We start from the raw sequence: 9,023 nt of genomic DNA on the forward strand, positions 1-9,023 counted from the left end.
GTCATGTCCGACTCTGTGAATCCGTGGATTGCAGCATGCCAGGTTTCCTTGTCCATCATCAACTCCCAGAGCTAGCTCAAACTCACATCCATCAAGTTGATGATGCCATCCAACCATCTCAACCTCTGTCATCCCCTTCTCCTCTTGCCTTCAATCTTTCCCAGCATCAGGGTCTTTTCCAGTGAGTCAGCAATACTTTGCCAAAGTATTGGAGCTTCACCTTCAGCATCAGTCCTTCCAGTGAATCTTGAGGACTGATTTCCTTTAGGATTGACTGCTTTGATCTCCTTGCAGTCCAAGAGATTCTCAGGAGTCTTCTCCAACACCACAGTTCAAAAAGATCAATTCTTCAGCACTCAGCTATTGTTATGGTCAGAATCTCACATCCATACATGACTACTGGAAAAACCATAGCTTTGACTAGACAGACCTCTGTCAGCAAAGTAATGTCTCTCCTTTTTAATATGCTGTCTAGGTTGGTCACAGTTTTTCTTCCAAGGAGCAAGCATCTTTTAATTTCATGGCTGCAGTCACCATCTGCAGTGATTTGGGAGCCCTAGAAAATAAAGTCTGTCACCGTTCCCATTGTTTCCCCATCTATTTACCATGAAGTGATGGGACCAGATACCACGATCTTCATTTTATGAATGTTGAGTTTTAAGCCAACTTTTTCACTCTTCTCTTTCACTTTCATCAAGAAGTGCTTTAGTTTCTTCACTTTTTGCCGGAAGTGTGGTATCATCTGCATATCTAAGGTTATTGATATCTCTCCCATTAATCTTGATTCTAGCTTGTGCCTCATTTAGCTCAGCATTTCATATGATATACTCTGCACATAAGTTAAATAAGCAGAGTGACAATATACAGCCTCGATGTACTCCTTTCCCAAATTGGAATCAGTCCATTGTTTTTTTGCATTTCTTTTTCTTGGGGATGGGTTATTTAGCTCAGCATTTCATATGATATACTCTGCACATAAGTTAAATAAGCAGAGTGACAATATACAGCCTCGATGTACTCCTTTCCCAAATTGGAATCAGTCCATTGTTTTTTTGCATTTCTTTTTCTTGGGGATGGGTTATTAACAGGATCTATTTGATAACATTTTCTAGACTGATTTCCCAAGTTTCTTAAACTTTCTGTTCTGTACAATGTATATAATAAATGTTCACTTTCTGCTGCAGTCACTCCTCAAGAGTGTATTAAAACACACTACTTGGAAAGTATAAGGACAAGATCAAAGTCTTAATGATTAATACAATAAATGTAAATAATTTATTTCAGATTTGTGTTTTATTAATTAACTTCAGACCAAAGTTAACTGCTTGACATATTCATTCAAATCACCAAATAACCCATGTAAATGAATATTTGACTATGGCTTGGTTTTTGACTATTAATTAATTATTGACTATCCTGGCAGGAGTATTCATTAAGACAGTATTATCTGGTGAAGATAATAGGCTCTGAATATAGACCACCAAAGTCTCAGTGTCACCTCTTAGGACTTGTATGACTCTGAATGTGTGGCTTAATCTTTCCATGCCTCAGTTTTGTCAAAGGTAGAATCACAGTGCTAATACTATCTTAATGCATTGGTTGTTACTAGCCTTAACTAGATAATGCAATGGTATCTATCAAATTTTAGCCATTATTCTTAGGAAATTCAAGGCACAAAATATATCTATTGTTTCCTTCCTGTTTTCTTGGGAAGCCACATTGCTTTTTTTCTTTTGATGAGTTGTGTGTTAAGGATATCACTGATAAATAAAGAGAAAGTATTCAAAACCTTAATGCTAAAAGCTGCAGTGAAATGGATATGCTATATTTTTCACTTCTGGAAATGATTTCAACAAGCTTGAAATGAACAGAAGATTAAAGCAATAGCAATGTAGTAACAGAGAGTCTATTTAGAAGACAATGTAAATGAACACATAACAAGTAAACCCACAGAAACATTAAGGTACTTGCTTCTACTATAAATAAGACTTTATCTATTTACTTAAACTTTGTTTGCTTATCAGCTTGTAATGCAGGGGACCCCAGTTGGATTCCTGGGTTGCGAAGATCCGCTGGAGAAGGGATAGTCTACCTACTGCAGTATTATTGATCTTCCCTGTGGCTTAGCTGGCAAAGAATCCAAGAGCCCCTGGAGAAGGAAAAGGCTACCCATTCCAGTATTCTGACCTGGAGAATTCCATGGACTGTATAGTCCATGGGGTTGCAAAGAGTCATACAGGACTGAGCGACTTTTCACTTTCACATTCTTTATTTGCTTTAAGTAACCCGGTGTTACTTAAACTTTTAGATTGCTTACATTCCTGTCTGCATGCCCCATCTTCAGAATGAGTATAATTGTGCCTATCCTATGTGAGAGATTGCCCAGGACAATCTGAAATTTAGTAGGCCCTTAAGAGACGATAGCGACTTCCTAAGCCATCCAGTGTTAAGAGTTTGCCTTCCAGTGCACGGGGAGCAGGTGTGATCCCTGGTTGGAAAGCTGAGATCCCACATGCGTCTTGGCCAAAAACAAAAACAAATAAAAACCCAGAACATATGTGCAACAGAAGCAATATTGTAAAAAGTTCAATAAAGACTTTAAAACTGTAAGCTTTACAAAAGCTAAATACAAATCAAGTGTTTCTGATGAATACTTAGTGGCTAAGTTGAAATGTACTGTAGATATAAAACAAACACACTAGATTTCAAAGATCTAAAACAATCTGTAAAAAGAATGTAAAATAGCTCATCAATAATTTTTGTATTACTATGTGTTGAAATATTTTGGTGCATTACATAAAATATATTTTAAAATAAAAAAAACTGCAAATAATGGGAAATTTTCTTTGTTATTGTCACCCTTTTATCATAATTACAATTAAAAAAAAGATTCTTGGAGCACATGTGAAATCCCTTGCGATGACTCTGAGAACAATTAGGAAGAGAAATACCAGAGGCCAAAGCTTGAAGAATGAATATGGGCTGAGCACTATTAGAGCACTGTTTTGTGACTTTTTATTTCATTGGTCTTCCACTAAGTTTGGGGTGGCCATATTAATGGTACAAGTAGAATAAGTAGAAAAATAAAAATAAATGATCTTGTATCACTTACCTGAAATTCTCAACCCAACCACAGTCAAGGCAAAAAGAGTAATCCCAGCACAACCAAGTTTCAGAGCAAATCTATGCCAACCTGGACCCCGACAAACATCTGAGACGTTAAGAGAATATACCAGGTTAACTCAGTTGAATTCATTTGGTACAAAATGCAAAGGTTGTTTGGATCACATAAGAAAGAGCTAGATTTAGGATGAGGGCTAGGGGCAGGAAAGAATATTTACCAATCATCTTCAAGTAGGATTCTGAAGACTTCCCTGGTGGTCCAGTGGTTAAGAATCTGCCTGCTAATGCAGGGCACGGAGGTTGGATCTCTGGTCCAGGAAGATTTCACATGCCACAGCACAACTAAGTCCATGCTCCACAACAAGAGAAGCCACCACAATGAGAAGCCCATGCATTGCAAGTGAAGAGTAGCCCCCTCACCACAACCAGAGAAAGGCTGCATACAGCAACAAAGCCTCAGTGCAGCTAAAATAAATAAATTAAACAAGAGACCAAGGGGGTGGAAATGATATATACATATAAAGTTTTCTCTTTTGCACTTAGTATCATCTACTACATAATATACTTATTCACTTCTATGTATGTCTTCCTAGTAGTATAATATAAACACAAGAATAGGAAATATTTTTTCACTACTTGTTCACCTACTGTTACCCCAGCACCAGGGCATGCCTGGCTCAGGTGCTTATTTTTGGATGAAAAGATAAACTCTAGAGGCATTTTGCCAGCATTTATCTACTTTTATAAGAAATCATAAATGAAACAAGTCACAACTCACATCTCTGTCTGGTTTTCCTGAATGTCTTTAATGGAATCACTACTCTACAGTTCCTACAGCCTGAACAGTTCAGCCAAAGAGCTCAGGGGTGGTTTCACAATAACTGTAATACCAGGTCAATGTGCGGAGAAAACATGTCACTTGCCATTTCAATAAACAAGAGATGTTGCGACCATAAAGCCATCAACCAGGGCAGCTGTCCCGATCGTGAAGCCTGAGGGGAATTCAGGATAGAGGAAAAACAGGATAAAAGCCTAGGTATTTAAAATACATGTGAATGATTGATTTCAATAAGCCCAGACTCTTGTGTCTTCCCACATGTAGAAAAGCACTAAAATCATTAACTTGAGACATCTGTTTTTATGATTAGCAGTCGTCTCTTGATATTCAACTACATGTTTTTTGTTTTGTTTTATTTTAAGCAAAAACTCCTATAAATCCTGGTTCCTCCGTCACCTCTTGGCAAAGTTCCTTAGAGTTATCTAAGAGGCTACCTTCTTGACTATGGTCCTTAGTAAAGTCACCAAATACATAATTCTCAACTTTTAGGTTTTGCATTTTTTCAGTCAAGTGTTTTGTAATCACACATTTTGTTCTGACTTTATTTTGTTTTTCAAATTTACATTTAGAATGATATTTTGTGGAATAATGCTTGCAATCAGAATAGACACATTTTCTGGCCCCATTGATTTGGGATCATAGATAGTAGCTTTTGAGGAAAATCTTGCCATCTTTCTGTATACTCATTCTCTAAAATGACCTTTCAACACCATCCTCCTTTCTTCCACTTTTGCTTGATTTGAATAGGGAACAGAAAGCCTTGCTCTTTCACATCAAAAAATACCCATAGCTTGACCAAACTCTCACTGTAGTTATCAAAATCCCCCAAATTTCCATTACCCTATATGAAAGCATCATTAAACTCTTTTGCAGCCCTAAGACTTTTCAATCTCCAAATTAGAATGTTGGTAATTTAATAGTTTCAAATTATACCAAATGATCCTAAAAAGATACAACCCATGTGTTAAGTACACAATGAAATGAATATCAGGTGGGATAAAAATAGCAATATTAGTAAATTTGGTTTGGTATCAGAAGGCAGTACTATATTATGATAATTTTATACATTTTTCTACTTAGTTTATAATTTCTTTTCATCCATCCCCAGCTAATGGAATCCATCACCTCATGTTAGAATCCCTATCTCCTTCACTCAGAATACTAGATCCTCTGACACACAAAAAATCGCCAACTTCAACAAATGTCAAATAGTTTCATCAGTGATATTCTCTCATGTCCTGTGGCTTCCCTCCTTCTAAGCTGGTATACATTTTAATTTAAAAATCATCAGACTGTGATTATATCCAAGTTTTTGATCTTGAATATCATTTTTCTCAGGACATTTTTTTCCCTTCCCTTTGTAGATGAAGGATGTCAATCATTAAGCCTACACTCCAGTGCTTTGAAGGGAACATCATGGATGCAAATGCTTTGGAACTTACAGTAATTTATAAAAGAATTTGGAATAAAGTAGGTTACTATTACAGCAAAGTAGTAAAGTATTTCTAAACATACTCCTTTGTTAAAAAAACAAACAAACTGAAAAACAAAAAGGAGACTCTCTGGTGGTCCAGTGGTTAAGCCTCCAAGCTTCCTCTGTAGGGAGCATCGATTTGAACCCTGATCTGGGAACAAAGATCATGCATCATGCATGGTGAAGCAAAAGAACCAAAAAGACAAAGAAAGATACTTCTTTGTTCATATGTTCATACATGTAAAATATTTCTTACTAATCTTTTTGCCAAGGTTCAGTGATAAGAGCAATGTTCAGTTTTCACAAAATTATCTTGATAAAAAACAAACCTACAAGGTGTGGGTTTTTCCCCATATCTGTGATTACCTACAGACAGGCTATGCTATATCTATTTAACATTAGCATATGACCGCTGCTCATCTTCAAAGTCATGATTTAAAACCACAAATTTAAGAGAAAAATCTGACTATTGGAAGATATACCAATGCCAGAAGGAAAATTGAAGTCACTTACTCTGACAAAGAGAAGAGGGTGATGACCTTTCAAGGGCAGAATCCCTGTGTAAGTTTGAATTATCATACATCGACTGATTGTCCATCGCAGAGGGCAAAATGTGGCGCTAATGTTGTATAAAAGAAAAATCTCTAAGTTCTATGAGGCAAGATCAGCTAAAGGAAGTGCCCATTCATGAAAAGCTTTGTTGTCTTCCTATGCTATCACCAACCCACACGTCTAGTGGTGGGTTTTCTATTAATTAGTGAGAAAACCCACTGACTGGGTGTCAAGCATACTTAGACACACAATACTGGGTTGGCTAAAAAGTTCATTTGAGTTAAAATGCAAACGAACTTTTTGGCCAAGCCAATATCTACTTTCTTTAATTAAGATTGGCCTGTTTGACAAAATTCTAGGAAGGTTTGCTTGTTGTCTTCATAGCCATCCTATTTGAATACCTTCTTCTGTGCTGGGACCAGAGTGAGGGAAATGAAGCACTATGATTTGGCTCCAAAAACGTTAGGAATTAGGATAAACAATATTTAATACAAGATTGTAAAACATAAACACTAATGCAAAAACCAAACCAAAGCAAACCAAAACCCTGCAGAACACCTTTCAAAACCTCTAAAATCTTCTTTAAATATTTGTCCTCCCCACAAAAAATGTGAAATGTGGAAAATGGAGCTGTAAATGTGGAAAAGGCCACTGAGTATTACAACCGAGAAAGCAAAGAGCCAAACATCCAGACTATTCTTAGCTTAAAAGAATGCTGTGCACTGAAGTTTAATTTCAAGTTATGCAGCATGACTATGACCACAAGGAATCCACAATGACCATGTTAAAAACAATTGATGAGGAAAGAGTATTCTCTTAACCAGAATCTTGCAAAATTATGTGAGCTTCAAAAGTATAAATTGGCCAGAAATATAAACCAAAGGAGAGTCTTCATTTGTCCATATATAGTGTGAAGCATATTGATGGATCTTTTTGTTCAACTATCTTCACCATTATATAATTTAAAAGACCCTTGTTAAAAAAAAGACCCTTATTATTCAATTACCATTATATACATATAAAATAAATTCCTCAAGAGAACTTACATTTGGAGACTTTTTTAGTTATGTTATTGAATTCATTGATCATCTAATCTCCTCTGTAACACTTTCTAAACACAGCTTATTAGAATTTAGAAATTTACTGTCACTATTATAAATAGAAAGGTAAGTACAGATGATACACACACATATACAACAGAGAAACATGACAAACATGACAAAACATAAGAAATAAAGAAATAAAAGAAAAACTCCAGGAGCTGATTCTAAAAGAATCAGATCTATGAGCTACCTGACAAAAAATTTAAAATAATTGATGAGGATATAGGGAGATAAGTTAAAGAAGAGAATATTATGAATAATTGAATAGCAACAAGTTGGATAACCTAGAATAAATGGATATAGCTCTAGAAATGTACTAAGACTGAAACAGGAAGAAACAGAAAATCTGAACAATTCAACTAAATTCTATTTAAGATTTGAATAGCATTTTTAAATCTCATAACAAAGAAAAGATCAGTTCTCTGGAAAAGTCTACTTAACATTTAAACAAAAATTAACACTTATAGTTTCTTTTGTAGTGCAAAAGCTTTTAAGTTTCATTAGATCCCATTTGTTTAGTTTTGCTTTTATTTCCAATATTCTGGGAGGTGGGTCATAGAGGATCTTGCTGTGATTTATGTCGGAGAGTGTTTTGCCTATGTTCTCCTCTAGGAGTTTTATAGTTTCTGGTCTTACATTTAGATCTTTAATCCATTTTGAGTTTATTTTTGTGTATGGTGTTAGAAAGTGTTCTAGTTTCATTCTTTTACAAGTGGTTGACCAGTTTTCCCAGCACCACTTGTTAAAGAGGTTGTCTTTTTTCCATTGTATATCCTTGCCTCCTTTGTCAAAGATAAGGTGTCCATAGGTTCGTGGATTTATCTCTGGGCTTTCTATTCTGTTCCATTGATCTATATTTCTGTCTTTGTGCCAGTACCACACTGTCTTGATGACTATGGCTTTGTAGTAGAGTCTGAAGTCAGGCAGGTTGATTCCTCCAGTTCCATTCTTCTTTTTCAAGATTACTTTGGCTATTCGAGGTTTTTTGTATTTCCATACAAATTGTGAAATTCTTTGGTCTAGTTCTGTGAAAAATACCGTTGGTAGCTTGATAGGGATTGCATTGAATCTATAGATTGCTTTGGGTAGAATAGCCATTTTGACAATATTGATTCTTCCAATCCATGAACACGGTATGTTTCTCCATCTGTTTGTGTCCTCTTTGATTTCTTTGATCAGTGTTTTATAGTTTTCTATGTATAGGTCTTTTGTTTCTTTAGGTAGATATCCTCCTAAGTATTTTATTCTTTTTGTTGCAATGTTGAATGGTATTGTTTCCTTAATTTCTCTTTCTGTTTTTTCATTGTTAGTATATAGGAATGCAAGGGATTTCTGTGTGTTAATTTTATATCCTGCAACTTTACTATATTCGTTGATCAGTTCTAGTAATTTTCTGGTAGAGTCTTTAGGGTTTTCTATATAGAGGATCATGTCATCTGCAAACAGTGAGAGTTTCACTTCTTCTTTTCCTATCTGGATTCCTTTTACTTCTTTTTCTGCTCTGATTGCTGTGGCCAAAACTTCCAACACTATGTTGAACAGTAGTGGTGAGAGTGGGCACCCTTGTCTTGTTCCTGATTTCAGGGGAAATGCTATAAGTAAGGTGAAAAGACAGCCGTCAGATTGGGAGAAAATAATAGCAAATGAAGAAACAGACAAAGGATTAATCTCAAAAATATACAAGCAACTCCTGCAGTTCAATTCCAGAAAAATAAATGACCCAATCAAAAAATGGGCCAGAGAACTAAACAGACATTTCTCCAAAGAAGACATACAGATGGCTAACAAACACATGAAAAAGTGCTCAACATCACTCATTATTAGAGAAATGCAAATCAAAACCACAATGAGGTACCATTACACACCAGTCAGGATGGCTGCTATCCAAAAGTCTACAAGCAATAAATGCTGGAGAGGCTGTGGAGAAAAGGGA

Source organism: Cervus elaphus, chromosome 22, assembly GCF_910594005.1.
Source record: "Cervus elaphus chromosome 22, mCerEla1.1, whole genome shotgun sequence".
NCBI lineage: Eukaryota > Metazoa > Chordata > Mammalia > Artiodactyla > Cervidae > Cervus > Cervus elaphus.